We start from the raw sequence: 17,705 nt of genomic DNA on the forward strand, positions 1-17,705 counted from the left end.
AACAAAATCATACGAACTGAAAACCAATAATGTAGAATGGCATTGCCTAATTCATAAGCCGTATAGAGCTTTCTAAATATAATTAATTAAAATGAAATAAAACATTCAGTTCCACAGATCTGTTAGACATATTTCCAATATATAGTAGCCACACATTGCTATGTTATTATATAAGGCAATGCAAATTTTGTGCAATTTCAAAAACTTTATGCAAAACTGTATCAAAACATTAATTTGGGGGACAGTCCTTTATGTTATAGAGAGTTAATCCACTGCCTAATTTGCCATCATTCCATATAGGGGTGGGTTGGTGGCCCAGCAGCTACTCTACTTCCTATCCAGTTGTTTGCTAATGGTCTGGGAAAAGCAGTGAAGATGGCCCAGTTGTTTGGGCTCCTTCCACCCAAATAGCAGACACCTATGAAGCTGCTGGCTTCTGTCTGGTTCAGCCATCTGGGGAGTGAACCAGGAGATGCAAGCATTCTCTCTCTTGGTTATTTTCAGTTCCTTTATCAAAGGTTAGTTGGCTGTACATGTGTGGAATCACTTCTTGCTTTCTATTCTGTTCCTTTTATCTTTGTTTCTATACCAGTACTAGACTGGTTTTGATCACCACTGACCTGTGGCATATCTTGTGGTCTGGAATTATGATTTGTTTTTATTGTTTAGGATATCTTTGACTAATCATGGTCTCTTGAGAAGACTATTATTGAAATTTTTATTGGGATTGCAATGAAATCTGTACATTACTTACAGTATTATGAACATTTTGATGATGTGTTTCCACTGGTAGAGGAACATAGTTAATTTCTCCATCTTTCAATTTCTTCTCTTTCCTTTTTTAACATTTTGCAATGTTTATCATAAAGATCTTACACAACTTCAGTTAATTCCAACATATTTAAAGTTCTTCACTATTTTAAAGTTCTTTCTCACCCATGGAGTTGTTTCTGATTACTGGGGCCTTTGGTTTATATTCATTGATTTTCTACCTTTCTATGCTTCCAAACTCTCTTCAGAGTTCCAGTAGTCTCTTCATTGAATCTTTTGGTTTCCCTATGTAAAGAATCATGTCATCAGCCAACGGGGATAATTTCAATTCTTCATATCTTTTATAGCAATTCTAGTGAGGACTTCCAATACTGTATTAAATAGCTGGCATGAAAGTGAATCTCTTAGTGTGAAAGTTTCCAGTCTTTACCTATTTTGGTTTTGATTATGTTTTAGAATGTTCCTCTATACCTATATTAATTAAGGTTTTTAGCACGAAGTGGTGTTGGATTTTATCAAATGCCTTCTCTGCATCTGTTGAAATGATCATATAAGTTTTTTGTTCTCTTTCTCTGTATTAAGGTAGCATGGGCTTCATAGACTGACCTTGGAAGGACTGCTTTCAATTCTATTATTTTGAATAGTTTGTGTGAAAGATTGCGATAAGTTCTTCCTGAAATGTTTGGTAGAATTCAGCAGTGAAGCCATCTGGTCCAAGGTCTTCTTTGTTAGGAGAGGTATAATCGTGGATTCAGTCTCTGTCCTGGTTATAGGTTTATTTATAGTTTTAATTCACTTCATGATTCACTTTTGGTAGATTCTCATGTGTCCAGTAATCTGTTAATTTCTTTCAGGTCTTCTGATGTGTTGACATGTTGTTGCTGGTAATAGTTCCTGATTATTCAATGTGTGCCTAAGGGATCCATTATTTTATTTCCTCTTTTGTCTAATTTTCTTTAACTTGGTTGAGTAAGGAATCTATTTGGTTGATTTGTCCAAGAACCAACTCGTTGATTTCTTAATCTTATGTACTGTTTATTTGACCTCATCAACAAGTGCTTTTGGGATAATTGGATAGCAGCCTACGGAAATAAAAAGCAAGATGTTCACCTGTCACCTCAGGTAAAAGGACTAGTCAAATACTGCATGTCACTCAAAATCTGGCTCTGGATTTCACTCTCTGCTGAAAGAATCAGGCTTCAGCTGGTTTTATATTGGTCCCTGAGTTGTATTATAATTGTGAGCTATTTGCCTCAAAATATCAGTGTTTCAGTGATATCCTAATAGACTGGCCTAGGAAATTAATCCTGAATTATGTTTCTTTGACATAAACATAGCTGCTAGTATTTTTCAATTTTATAACAACATAATATTCCAAGTGTGTCTCATCTTAATAAATTCCAGCTGACACTGCAAAGCAAAATAAATTGGCAAGGATATATAACAACAGTAGATCTTAAACTCTGTAAGTTGGTGATGCAATGTTCAAACCTTTTTACATTTTGGAAGAAAAGATTTTAGATGTCTATTGTTGTTCTTATCATTCATGATAAATGAAAACTACATTTAAAAATTCTTTTATTTGAAAAGGCAGATTTGCAGAAAGAAAGAGAGAGATTGAAATTCTATTCACTGCTCCACTCTCCAAATGGCCACAGTGCCTGTTGCTAAGCCAATCTGGAGCCAGGAGTCTCCTTCAGGTCTCTCACACAGGTGCAAAAGCCTTAGGACTTAAGCCATCCTCTACTGCTTTCCCAGGTTAAACACACCCAAACACACACCCAAATGTAGTACCTGCACCACACGTGGAAGATTAGGCTCTGTTATGCCGCCTTGCTGGCACAATAAGAATCATACTTTTTAATACTGGGATTGTATAGCTCACATTTAACCTGATTAAGTAAGACTAGCAGGCAAATGTCATCCACATTATTTCTGCCTTTTCAATAAGATGAAGATGGAGATCCCTACCAAAGCTCTCAATTCAGTGATAACAATTGCATAAATTTGATTAATACAATGCCCTGTATTATATTTTTTGCCACTTTTAAAGGCAATAGTGGGAATCATGAAAATATTTTTAGTAGTTTTGGTTTTAAGTTATCTTGCATCTCTGTAATGACGTTCTTATTAATGCCCCTATTTCTAAGATATTCTCCCTATATTGGGAGAAAAGAAAATGTAACCCAAATCAGAGAGGCGAGGGTGAGAAATCTTTGTAAAATAATAAAAAAAAAAAACTTATTCAAACAACTCTTACTCCTTTGATTTCACCTATCATCTGCATGCCATGTCCCATACAGAATCTTACTGCACCAAACTCCTATACTTATCTGTGTGTTTCATATGTCTGAGTCTTCTTCAGCACAATAGAGAAATGAGACTGAAAGAGTTCTCCCTATATTAAACTGCCTTTTGGACTTTGTGTAACAACGTAAGATTTGCCAGAAGTTGACATGTTCTCATTAACTTCAGAATTTGCGTTTGCGATGTCCAGGCTTAAGTCAAAATGTTATCGTACATAGCCAGGATTAACTTGGAGGGATTGTAACTTGAACAAAGGTGAACAACTCAAATGTTGACAGAGAATTAAGAGGTGCCACGATAAGCTTTTGTTAATGCAAATCAAAAAGTACATGACAAGCATATTGAGACATTAAGCTCCTAAGAATTGCTTTAAAAAAAAGTGCTATAGTTAAATAATACAAACACCAGTTACAAATACAAACTCTAATTATGAATGATAAATTTAAAACTGTGAAATTTCTTTAATAACTGCCATTGATTTATGATCAAAGCTCTTCTCAGATGGAAAGTACCACACCTAAGGGTCAGTAGCAACAGAGAGCTCATTTTTTCATCTGGACACAGAACAAATGTTGAAGCAAACACACCAAATTGTTACCTCTGATGCTGTGCTTGTAAGAAAGAAAGTGGTGAAAGAAATATAAAACTCTGTTGTTTCATGTTTTAAGCAGTAAAGGTTCCATTTCCAATCTCTTTATTCTGCACAAATACTTTTTTGAAACCTTATAAAGTACCATGCAATGTTCTAGGCTTCGAGCAAAACCAGTGGATGAAATAAACACTCATCAATACAACTACTTTCCCAGAGCTTTCATCCTACTGGATAATCAAAAAAAAAAAATAAATTTATTAAAGCCAGACACATAAACAATCAGCTCCTATGTTAATTCTCAATAATAGCAAAACAACATTCTTTAATGAGCAGTTTTCTTTTTCCAATCTGCCTAGTGGTTTTTGATTTTCATATAAATCCACAGATTTAACTATCAGAAACACAATCATGTTTTCATGTGTTAATTTGCTCCTTGAGAAAGAGATGATAATTCAAAGATGCTAATCTTATTTTTGTTTATTTAATTAAATAGCATAAAATATTACATGATGCATTCTATAAATCTCTTCCTTTTTACAGCCTGAGATGAAAGTCAACCAAGCTAATTGTTATACACAATCCCTTGGTAATATTTTTTTCCTACTGAAAATCTGTAATTTCACTTTCTTGAGAAACATTTCACTTTTTTCTTCCAAAATGTTTATCACTTTGGTTTAAGTACAGCTTTCAACAGAAAACAGGAGGAAGGATAGGAAGGCAGTTTTATATTTTCTGAGGCTGAAAACACAGCAGTTATACAGCGTCCAGAAAAAGAGACATGGAAGAGTGTTGAGTCCTGAGTCTGCGTGTTCCCTGTACAGACACACTGGGATCAACAGTTCATCAGGAGAAAGGGGTGAGATGCTCCAGAGCTGCCCAACATGTTGCCCACAAGAGGAAGCATATCACAGCCAATATGTCATCATTCACTAGGGTTCCCAAAGCAACGTGCCACAGATGGGGTGGCTTAAGTGACAGACTATTCCTGTGTGACAATGAACTTTCCTAACGTTGCTTTCTTCTCCCTTCCTAGCTGTGAGATCTACATCAACTCTGAAGCCCCTCTGTGCTTCCTCCTGCTGCCTCTTTTCTCTCACATCAGCCCCTAGAAATATCTGTTACTTCTCATTGACTTGGGCATCTGCTTGCTGCAAGGACCCAACAGGTATGCAGTCCAATAAGAGTCTGAGGTCTTACTGGGTAGCACTAGTAAATTTTTTCTTGTGTTAGCAGCATATGCCCAATCTTATACTTCAGAAGTATATGTCTTATATATGTCATATATTTCAAATGACAATATGAAAGACTCTCATTTACATTAGAAATGCCTCCTAGGAATGTGTACTGAAAATAAAATGCTTGTAAATTGCCCTAGGTAGCATAAAAGCACGTAAGATTTCTCATAGGTCAATTTTATTAAGGAAAACAGGCCTCTTTAATCTCAGATTTCAGCATTCAAATTGTAGTCATTATTGTTAAGAATCACCCTAAACCAACTCCTTTCTGAATAAGAATATCAAATAACATTTAATCCTCACATGGCATTTTTAAAAGTTTACATGTGAGATAAATTTTGTATTTTGAGGAATTTCCACAATCGTAACACGTTCCAACCTGTTTTTCATGTAAAGGTAACTCACCTTATGTGGAGATCTTATGTATTAGATTTGCATAGATAATAGGGATTGAAAAAAAATTCCACATCTATCCCTGTCTCCATGGAATGCCTTGGTTATGAGTAAGCTACCATAAATAGTAAAACTGTCCTTTTTCTCCCATAAGAACTCTGTGACTCAGAAAGCACGTGTAAAGGCCAGCGATGTTCAGTTTTGTTTCAGATAATAGAAGACTAAGGGGAGTGGGTGGGTAATGGAATGGTGTTCACAAAGGCATGCGTGATGTGCCCCTTCTTCTTGTTGCTCCAAGTGTTCTCCAGGGGCTTCTGGGACCATTTCCTACCCAAACCTTTTATTATGAAACTGTTCTGGGAATTGTCCACAAGGGTTTCTCCACCCCGGACTCCACACTGCTGCACGATTGATTCCTCAAACTGCTTGAGAGCAGTAATTGTGCAATATTTATGAAGATGGTTGAATAAGATCTGCGTGCCAGAATCAAGATCAAATGTGCCCGAGCTGCCATGCATCACTTTTATGTCCATTTGGTGCCAGGTTTCTGCAACCAGTTACAACAATTTTTGTTTGTTACTATCCAGAGTCTCCAAGAATGCACTGCCAAGCAACATTTAAGAAAATAATTAAATAAATAAAAAAGAACTGTAAATGTGTTATGCAATGGTCTCACCTGCTGTTCTGACAAATGAATAACTTCTACCTTGATGTCAAAACACAAAGGCTTTCAAGGTTTGACATTTTCATTGGTAACCATCTATTGTGAATATTTTCCACACACCTCAATGTGTATAACTGTAACAGTTCCCAAGGAAATGGTTTCTAACGTCCAGAACATTAATTTGAATTTTTTTAAAAAAATATATAGCAACAACTATGCAGAAGGTGAGAACACAAGAGAACTTCAAAATGGTGATAAAAAATGGAAATAAAATCAAGAATACTTGTGGCAGTAAACTCCAAGGGCGAGCATTTCACCTTAACTTTCCCAAGAGGATATGGCAATAATGGTTTTGATATAGATAGAAAGGTCGAAATACAGGAAGGAGCTAGGATTTGTCTATACTGCTCAAATCACCGCTTACCTCTTTGGCAACACTCAAAACCATCCACTGCTGTGTGTGGTCCCAAATCCCTTTTTTGTAGCAGAAAAGTCACTTGGCACGGGTACCAGCTAGAAATGTCCAAGACGACCACAGGCTGAACCCCATGCAATAACTGCTATTAATTCATTATGTTAATATAGTCAAATTATGCCAACTAGCATTCATCATGCTCCTGACATCATTATAACTCATTTCCAAAAAATGGGCAGAAATGGGCAGCATTCAATCCCCTGTCCGCCAAACCCATCCTATTCAAATATTTACTTAACACCTACCCAAAACACCACCCCTTATGCCTCTAGATCACATAAAGGGACAGCATTAAACCCTGTGGAGTGATGTTCTCTCTCCTGTGTTTGCTGAACTCCTTCCTGAGTGTGTATTCTCTCTTTGTATGTGAAAAAAACTCATTATTTACCAAGTTTTATCTGCATCTGCTGCTTGAATTCCTTCTTGGGATGGAGAAAAGAATGTGGAGCCAACCTGATTAAGGAACAGGTCATTACAAATCCTCAGTCACATAGACCGAAGGGCAGTGCAGTCTAATGTATCATAGATTACTTATGGAATAGCTACTATCTGCTCCAGTTCATTTTTCTGTTTTCCCTCTGAATTAGCTGGAGCGAGGGATGTTGAAGAGGAGGACATAGTTTCATTAAATTCTGTATAAGTGGACTGCAACCTGAATGTAAAATAGGCAGGGGCAATAGTCTTAGCAAAAGAAAAAAAAATCGGACTACCCCAGTTTCTTTTTCTCAGCCACTCTTAAAGGAAAAGAGAAATAATAATGTGCAATGAGGTGGAGAACTATATTCTGCCTTGGATATTCCTGCATGTTTACTGGCAGCAGACACAGGGGCCCATTCACTTGGGCTATTGTCAAACAACCCATCTGATACAGGAGTTGCTCAGGAAGAACACTGTATTTGTGCAACAGGTTGAGGACACAATGGAAGGCAGAATTCGTTAAGGAAATTGCTTCCCCAGAAGCTGCCCACCAGGGATTTTTTTACAGCACAGATAGGCATTGTGTCTGGGATGTGGAAAGGTGGCAGCAGGAGGCCCAGTACTCCTGTTCAAGCAACCTTACAGTGTCTTCCACGAATTGCTCCAACATGGAACTCAGATGGGTTTCCTGGAGCTTTCCTTGTCATGATCATCTGTCCCTGTCTAAGTATAATGTTGAAGGATGAGCCCTCCTGGTCTGTGACACACTTGCTCAGTAGAGTTACTTGTTTTAGACTTTCTGCTGTGTTTCTTGTGCCCCGTGTTTACCTAAATCCTACACTCTGGACTAGGTTACCAACTTCCACACTTTCTCCTGCTGTTGCTGGCACCTCCCTCAGGCTGAGAGCTGTCACTGGTGCAAAAGCCTGCAGACATAACACCCTGTGAGAAGCCAGCCAAGGCACCCTGAATTATTATCATGAAGAAAAAAAGCAGTCGTTTCCATTTATGAAAAATATGTCTTTGATTTCCTCCTGTCTACTATGAAGTGGTAGGGCAAATTAATCTGCACATTCCTTCAGGAGCAAACATTCTAATTTTCCCTTGAGCACTTCTATTGTTACCTAAGAGCATCTCATTAAGCTTCACTTTTCCTAGGGAACAGGAAGGCAGTAGGTGATAATGAAATAGGAAGGAGAAAGGCTTTCCAAAGTTATATTTTATTAATAAAAATAAAAAATGTGTTAAACATTCTTTCGAATCAGGCCTTTTCTTAAATTCAGGAGTTGAGCATCTGTTTGATTCCTGTCCAGGAACTTTTTACAGCCATTTCTCTGTTGAGGAGGCAACGGGAACCATACTGACACTATTAAACCTGTGCAACCCTATTCCCAAATTCAAGATTTATCCAGTAGACTGAAGAATAATTTCTCTCTTGATTACAATAAGTCACATGAATAAGAAAACTTTGTATCACTTTAACTTTTAATAACTTGAGCTTATCGGTTTTATTTCAGACTCTAAAATGGTATTGTTTTTTACCCTTCAGGTAGAGATGCTAAATAGCCAGGTGGATAAAAACAAAATCTTATTACACATTAAGGTTGCATGTATTTAAAAAGCTTCCAGATTCAAAATGTTCCTGAATGTAACTAAGCAAAGATGTTAAATTTGCATTCCTTTATGTCCTCATTTCTTTCTTCTTTTCTGCATTTAAGAATCCTCTCTGTAAATCTGTCCTTCAAATAAAAATAAATAATTTTTTAAAAGAAACTGCAACTATCACAAAAAATGTAAAAAGAAAAATTGTAAAATTATTCTAATCTTAACACTTGCTGGAAAACAACTATAAAATGCTGAATCCTTGAAATGAAAGTCGGGGGTTATGTGAACGAATTATGAGTTTATCAATAGCAATAAGAGTAATCATAGAGTGAAACAAAATGTTCAAATCAAGATCTATTAAACAAACAGGCAAATATTGGAAGATAAAGTATGTTAGTGATCTACTCAATGATCTTACTTGCTAGAATAAGCTTTCCCTCATAGTAGAATGACCCAAAAGGAACAGTGTAGGGCGAAGAGGTGAGTGGGAATTACTTAAAACTTTCATAAACTGGGCTAATGACCAGTTAAAATCTATAAGAGGAGATATTTACTCCACAGCTCCATGCAGCATTAGTCTGATTATTTGATTCTCCAGTCAATTAGTTCAAACAACCTATTCAGTAAAAGCTATTAAACCAGTTGTGCATGTAAATTAAATGGATGAAATCCAGTTGCAACAGAAAAGTAATTAAGTGATTAATTAAGGCTCTATTTCTTGCAGTGGTTAGGACTTACAATCATTTTGAACAAATCCTTCTTTTTTTTGAAAGTCTAGATAATGCCAGGGAAAAGTCACAGCACAATGAGTTTCCCAGAGTATTACTTCATCCATGAGATTGCCACAGGTAGGCAGGTGCTCATTCAATATAAAATAATCTTTCCTTTGAAGGTAGCAGACTTTGTGTTTCTGCATGTATTCAATCAAAGCAGTAATGCAAATTTTACCTGGAAGAATTTTGAATTGCTTGAAACATGTGAATTGTATAGAAAATGGACTTCCTAATTGGTGTATTTAAAAAGACAGAGAACTTTGCATTTGAATAAGTCAGTCATTGTGTATAGTAATTCTAGTCCAAAGGTGCGTTTGAAAGTGAGGGAAAAAGGAGACCCACATGTTAGTAGTGGACCGCAGAATAAAGGACAAGCATCTTGAAACCGTATTAAAAATTTGATTTTGTTAATCAATCTTTTCTATCTGAATGTCAGCCAGTGTTCCACCTCCGTTTCACTTAATCCCAAATTGCAAAGAAGGGAGACGAAAATTGTTTTATGTATAATACCTGATTGTTAACATTTTGATGTTTCATTCTTTTTTGTTTTGGGTCCATTATTAACTGCCCTCTTGTAATAACCTTACTTAACCCTTAAAAAGGCTAAAAAAAACATGAGCTGTGTCTTTTAATTATTCCATAGTTCCACAGAACAGATGTCGAAATAGCACACAGGGGAAGCAACTCTCATGCCAAAGGTTGCATAGTATATGTACGTGAAAAGAGAACATACTTGTTTAGAGACCAGGTTGCATAAACACTGCTTTAAGAGGCAATTTGACAGGCCCTGCGTTTGATCTAACAGTTAAGATGCTCCTTGGTATACCTGCACGCCATTTCAGAGTATCTGATTCCAGTTTCCTGCTAATGATGCACTTGGAGGCAACAAATGAGAGGTTAAGTATGTAGATCCATGGCACTCACAGGGGAGACTCAGCAGGGAGTTCCTGGCTCTTGGTCTCCAACTTGCTCTACACCTGCAACTGCGCGTGTTTCACAAGTGAAGCTGTGAATAGAGGATCAGGGTGTGTCTAGACCTCAAGATTGTTACATTTTTTAGTAAATCTGAAGAGGAATACATTCTAGGATGTGAAACTCAGCACCTAGCTGTGTATTTTAGGTAGGGTTTGCAACATAGTAGAAACAAGCAATTGTCTTTCTAGGTGAAGACTAGAATTAATACCTGTTATGTGTCCTACAGTGGAAAACTGGAGTGCTGTAGTGCATTTGCCTGCTGCTGTCTGCAACTGTCTTCCTTTCTTCCTTCCCCTTGTTCTCCTTCCTCTTCTACCCCTTACTCTCCTCTCACAGGATCACTGTGCATCGTTTTTGCGAATTAATTTGAAAAAGTTTGCAGATGGGGAGGAATTTTAGAGAAATGAAATATAAACTCACACATAATAGAAGGCCATGTATCTATGGCAACATCAACAAAAGGACTTTAGAGGTAAAAATGTGGAGATGTGAGGAAACATGTTTATGAATTGCAAATAGAAATCTACAAGAAAAGAGAGCAAAAACACTGCTTCAGATGGTGCACTCAAAAGAAACAGATGCAATTAAAAAGAAAGGCAACGGGCAAAGTGAAATAGCATGAGAAAATTCTTGAAAGGCTTTGAGTGTACTAATTCACTTCTCACATAAGCACACTCCAGGCCCTAGCATATTATTTCTTTTTAGTGTGGATTTACAGGTCAGATGTGAGCACTAGGTATAGAATCATTTGCTTTGAAGATAACAAAGTGCTTATAGTTAAAGAAAAATATCATACATGAGACTTTGCTTTCTTTAAGCTTTTTCATTCGTCTTGGGCTCTGATGATTTGTGGAGTGATCCTAAGAGGGTTTGCAGCAGCCAGAATGCACTGCAACAGTTGAATTCGATTTCTGAGGGTAAGATATCTCTTGCTGGGGTGGGGAGTGGAAAGAATAGCATCACACAATCTAAAACCATGATTTCATGTAAGTAGCATCACATGTTGCTTTCCGGTTTCGTGTTCAGCAGATGGAATGGCCTCTCCTAGACTGATTTCTGAAGCACCTATGAACCATCACAGCCTCAAGAGCCACCAGACCTGAGCTCAGTGCTTCAATGCTGTTCTGCACAGCATCCTCCTTCTCTTCACATTTTTACTTATTTCCATTTGTAGTTGCATCACTATCATCTGTGAACCTACTGTGCAATGCCAGTGAAGACATCACTTGCTCACACTTTGGTCAGGGAATCTAGTGATATCAGATGTTACTACTGAAGTCTTTTTCTCAGTGGCAAAGTAGTAAGATCTCGCCTTGGGTGAATTATCTGTGCTTTGTAGAATTCATTTTCCTATATTACATACTTTAATTTTTGTGACTCACCTGGGAAGTTGCCAAGGGAGGTTTGCTTGACTTTTGCTTATGCAATTAGAAACATGATGCTCACGTAGAATCAATGACTTACAGAGCACACCATAATGATGTCAGAGTTGTAACTTGGATCCACCATTCTTTCATTCCACGTACAACCATCACTCTATAATTGCATCTTTTGTCCATAACAAGCACTGTTACAATCTGAGCAGGCAGAATAATTGTCCCCCAAGTGTTTATTCCTAATCTTGTGAATATATTGTAATTCATTTAAAAAAGACTTTGCATAGGTGACTAAAATCAGAATCTTTAAAGTACAAGATTGTACTGAATTACCTAGATGAACTCCATATGATCACAAGATTATTAAAAAGAAAGGAGAAATCAGGCTTATCAGCGTCAGAGGAAAAGTTGGGACAACGGAGCAGCTGAAGAACAAGGGTATTTTTCAGCACTGGTCCTTAGGCGGAGCTTCCAACAGGAATACATCCCATTGCATGATTTTTAGTCCAATATGGCCCATTTTGAATTTATTACCAAAATAATTACAAAATAATAAATTTGTCTTTTTTGAATATAATACATTAACTTTGACAGAAGCAGTAACAGAAAGTGACTAAACAGCTCCAGAGATCATTCCTGGCATAAACAAGTTCTTCAGTAAAAATTTTACATGAGACACTAAAACTAGGAACTTGCCCCTCGATAGAAAGTCATGACGAAATCTGGACTCGTAATTTTATATGACTATGCTTGTCTTTCCCTTGCAACATTTTATTCTTATTTCTGCTCTTTAATCATGCATAAGGACTGTGTTTTCCACATTATTATTCAAGCCTCTCCAACCTTTGGATGTTTTCTCAGTAATCTTATAAGGATAAGGCTTTCATGATGATGTAATAGCTGAGTAATTCCATGCTTACAACAGCTCATTGGCAGCAGAGGCCAACACAGTATAAGAGTCTAAGATTTTTGTTACTGATTTTTTTTGCTGTGACGAGAAGTATAATCACATAGAGTAATGCTCATATCTATGTAAGCAAATTGTAACTACTCAGGCCAATGCATTCAGTAAAATTTTAACTACTCAAACTAATTTGTTAATGATCTTCCACTATTTGTTGACTAAGTGTAAATCCTGTTAAGTGAGGGACACTGACACAATATCATTCCCACACATGTGTGCCATCCCCATGTTGCTCGTAATGTGCCATTAGGTACCAAGAATGCTCTGTGACTCCTGGCTTCCATGACAGGCATCTTTTGTGAAGCCAGCATCTTTATGTATCAACATCTTTATCAACACCTAATTGTAAAGAGTAACGCAATCTACAATACACTAGGTGGCTTTTCGTATGTGCAACAAAGCAAAATAAGCTGCTTATGAAAGAAGAAGGTTTCTTTCAGCTACTCAAAGTCGATGCTGAGGTCGATGACCAACAGAGGTGAGTTTCCAAATTAGAAAGTTTGCTTGGTGATCCAGGAAGAGAGTGACCAGCTTGTGACAACTACCTTCTGACAGCACACTTTGCCTGACCCTAAAACTTGCCACTGGGTCCAGCTCCCCAGTGCCACACTCACAGTAAATTTACACCTTTATAGGTGCTGCTAACTTCAGACTTTGAGGTTTTGGGGTTTCTGTGAGCTCAGGATCTATATCCTATTCAGATCATAACACCCAGCTTTAAGGCACTGTGGTTTCTAGGAGGGTAGGGTGTTTATTGAATTGATCCAGTTTTAAGATGAAGCTTTCAAATGCATTTTATAAAAGTGATGTTGAAAAATGTACTTTGGAGTCATTTCTATATGCCTGAATCCACATCTTATTTGTCAGAATCCAACAGAGCAGCTATAAATTCTTTCAAGCAGGGTACATTCAACATTCTCAATAATTACACACATTAATGGATTCCAAAGAGAGTTTTTAAAAGCTCAATTGCAGTTCATTCCTTGCTCAATCACTAGGAAAATACGCTTGGTTTCTTGTCAAAGATGTTTCATTGAAACAACCACAAAAAGATGGGGTTTATTACCAGCTCCAAAACTGTGTATATCCTTGAAACATTTAAATTAAAAAAAAAAAACAACATTAAATCATTGTATCCATTCCATACTGTTTGCCTTCACTTGTCTTTGGTGCATTTATGAGCATAACTGACTACTTTTAAATCAAAGCATTTAAATAGTCTTACAAATATCTCTTCGTGTACTCTAAAATCCAGTATTATTTATGGTGAAAGGAGAAAGAAGCCTCTGGTTTCATTGACATTATGATTTATAATACCTAGAGAAGTGAGAGAAATTGCAATAATTTAAAGTTATTACTGTATGGCATTTTTTTCAGTGCAGTCTTCAACATTTTTTGTAGGTAATAACTTCCCCTTTTGCTGGCAACTGTCTTTGGAATGGTTTTGAATGGGCAGAAGAAAATTGCTTGTCTGTTCACTGCCAATCTTCCCATGTGTTCACCTTCAACTTGATGGAATTACAGAATGAAATTCTCAATTAACTCCACAAGCATATGACTCATGATAATAACCCTGATTATATGGTCAAGAGCATTAGTGCTTTAGCAACAAGGCTATGCAAATCAACTACTTCTCATGACAAAGTTATACTTTCTTTTTTAAAAAAAGATTCATTCTTTTATTGGAAAATCAGATATACAGAGAGGATGATGAGAGAGATGGAGGGGAAAATCTTCTGTCCTATGATTCACTCCCCCAAATGGCTGCAACAGCTGGAGCTGAGCTGATCCAAAGCCAGGAGCCAGGAGCCTCCTCCTCGTCTCCCATGCAGGTGCAGGGTCCCAAGGCTTTGGGCTGTCCTCAACTGCTTTCCCAGGCCACAATCAGGGAGCTGAATGGAAAGTGTGGCTGCTGGGATTAGAACCAGCACCCATATGGGATCCTGGCACATGCAAGGTGAGGACTTTAACCAATAGGCTACCACATGGGGTTCAAAATTATACTTTCAAAAGTCCGTTTAAAAGTGTATGACATATCAAATCAAACTTTTTGTTTAGTAGTGTAAAAGCAAACACACTCTCGACACCCAAATTTATGTTTCTACTTTTCACTATGTCCATAAAAATGTGAAGTTCTAAAAGAAATTTTTCAAAGTTTAATACGGTATGGTAACCTAAGAATTAGTGTGTCTCAAAGTATAAAAGCATATATTGCCTACATAATATCAAATGTACATTTTTAATCTTCATTTTAAAAAAAAAATTATGATAAAATTCCATAGGGTCTGGGATTTTCCTTATTCCCTTCCCAAGATTCCTTCCTCTCCCCTGACATCCCCTATATCACCACAATAGAAATCCTTCGTAAGCAGTCATAAATCCATCATTCTGCCATTTAAGTGTATCCTGACATTCTGGCTATGGACAATGGCAGAGATTCCAGCATCCAGGTCAAGATATTTTAATCATTTCATTGAGAATCTATCTTTGATTTCAAAGTAGAGACTCACACTGCATTGTATCTTAATATCTGAATGTGACAGTTTCTATTGCACAGCTAGTATACATTCCCTTAAATGAAAATATGTAAAACAAAATCAACAACAGAAATAAAGTTTGAACGTTTACAATGCCAAGCTAAATCAAACAATAAGAAACCCAATACTAAAATGACAGGACCAAATCATACCTGTTAATATCAACCCTGAACGTAAATGGCCAAACTCATCAATCAAAAGGCAGATTAGTGGACTGGGTCAAAAAAACTTAGTTAAAATTGATGTCAAAGGCACTGTATATTTTTTAACTAACATAATTTGTATTCCATTAAATCAAGATCGCAGGTTTTTAATGTTCTGCTTAGCGGTTTGCTTTGGCTTGTTATAACTGCTGATGTTATCTTAAAATACTATGTTGGTCTCACTGTAGCAAAGTATGCACTTATGTATGTACATATATATGATCATTAAAGAGTTATAATCTCATTCTGGGCTTATCAGATGGAACTGAAAATTGAATAGATTCAAATGTCTATTAATGTTTTTTTTTATTTTTTTTTCTTTTTACATCTCCTGTCAGGGATTTTCATTATTACCCATGTAATGGTAATAATTAGTAGAGAAATAAGGTATCACTTGATATTCTCTTAGTGAACTACTGATAGATAGTCCTCAAAAAACAATGCTCAATTGGATTTTTAAAAATATCCAGAGGCTAATTTGGAGCATACTTTTCTGGTAGTTCTGGTAGTTAAAAATTCATTACTATATATCTACAACTGCTGTAGTAAGTTTATATGAAGAGTCTATATTTTGAGTAAAATATACTGATTTTATATTACATCTATTTGTCAATGTGTTTCTTTATTCAAAGTTCTGTGTTCTTTATTGTATAAGACAATCTGTGTGTATGTGGTATCTTTTACATTTATGAGAAACTGACCCCAGCCCTCATCAGTGAAATCACGGATTTTAGGGAAGCTGCCTGCCCATGGCCACAGGAGAACTTCAAAATAAGGGAGAAAAGGCACTCACATCAGACACTGAGTATTTCTGGCACCTTGGTCTTTATATATATATATATATATATATATATATATATATATATATATATATATATATAGTTAATTAGGGTACAAAAGGTTCAAGGGCTATAGGGAAGTGGGTAAGACTATTATTTCCATATTGTTTCCTTCATGTTTAAGGGGGGTATAAAGGGAGAAGGCCCACCCTCCCCAGGTCCCGGATGTAGGGCATGCTCCGAGGTTCTTGCTCAAGTGGTTTTGATGGCTTACCAATTATGAATCATTGCTAATCTTGGCACCTTGGTCTTTTGGGAGCTTTTCAACCTGAAGACTGTAAAAAATAAATTTCTGTTGTTTACACACCACACAGTTTATAGCAAATTCTCTTACGATAGTCTAAACAGACTAGGACAGCAGAAAACAATCATGCTTTCCTGACACAAGTTATCAAAGTCTAACAGTGGGCTTAAGATACTTCTTTTATTTAAGGATTCTCCTTTTATTCAACAAGAATGCAGGTGAAGTACAGAGAACTGTGAGATGTGTGATGTCAATTAAAGTCAGTGTGGAGATTAAAATTTTAAGCACAATGTTCATATAATATTCTTTGTAAAGAAGACATTTTAGTAAAGATGTGAATATATTTACTGCTACCAACCAATAGTCAATGATCATGGAATACATTACTTAATATTAAATTTGAATTTCTAAGCCAAGGATGTCTGCCTGATAGTTCTGTTACCCTGTCTTTCTGTCCAGTAGCATTATGGGAGATACCCATTTTCATATCTTTCCACAGACACAGAGAATATATGTGTGCATACATATTCCTTAATATAAACTCTGTTCTGTGACTTGTATTACATGAAATATATTTTTGTGCATTCTGACACACGCAGACCTATCTTGTTTGCATGAAAAAGACTGCATCAATATTATATATCAATTTTAGCTTAAGATTGAGTCTCATACTTGATTTTGCAGGAGAGTAAGCAGTAACCTTGGAAGAACGTGGTTAGTGTCTGTCTGGCATCAATTCTAATAGCTAGGAGGCCACGCAAGCATTTGTAGAATATATTTATGTCTGCCCTGATGAGTCTCTGCAAATTATAGCTGGGATTAAGAAACCCATGCCACTCTTCCTCCCTGATTCCTGCATGATCAATGGATGTTTCATACAAGGCTTGCTTAGCTGACAAGGCAGATTTAAAGAAAATGAACAGCAACAACAACAATCGAGCTTCGGCTGGCACAGTTCCATTGTCAGCCCACCACACTCTTTAACCACACTTGCTTCTGTGAGCCTCATGGAAAACAACTTCCCGTTGCCTTCATTCTGTCTCATTTTCAGTTCCCAAACAACACGGAGCAATGAGTGATGCGGGCATTTTCTCCTTGTCACCATGAGGAAGCTGGAGCTTTAATCTCCTCTCTTCCACAAACAACCCAAGTGGATTTTTTTTCTTTTGTTCAGGTGATCTTTCCTCTGTCGGGCTGCTTTTCTCATTTTTGTTTTTCTTTTTCATTTTGTTTTGTTGTTTTGTTTGCCTCTCTCTACTTACAGATTCAGAATCAGAAAGCCAGAGAAGCAATCAGTATGAAATTCTGAGCTAGATGCATGTTGTTCTCTCTTAA

Source organism: Ochotona princeps, chromosome 28, assembly GCF_030435755.1.
Source record: "Ochotona princeps isolate mOchPri1 chromosome 28, mOchPri1.hap1, whole genome shotgun sequence".
NCBI classification, from domain to species: Eukaryota; Metazoa; Chordata; class Mammalia; order Lagomorpha; family Ochotonidae; genus Ochotona; species Ochotona princeps.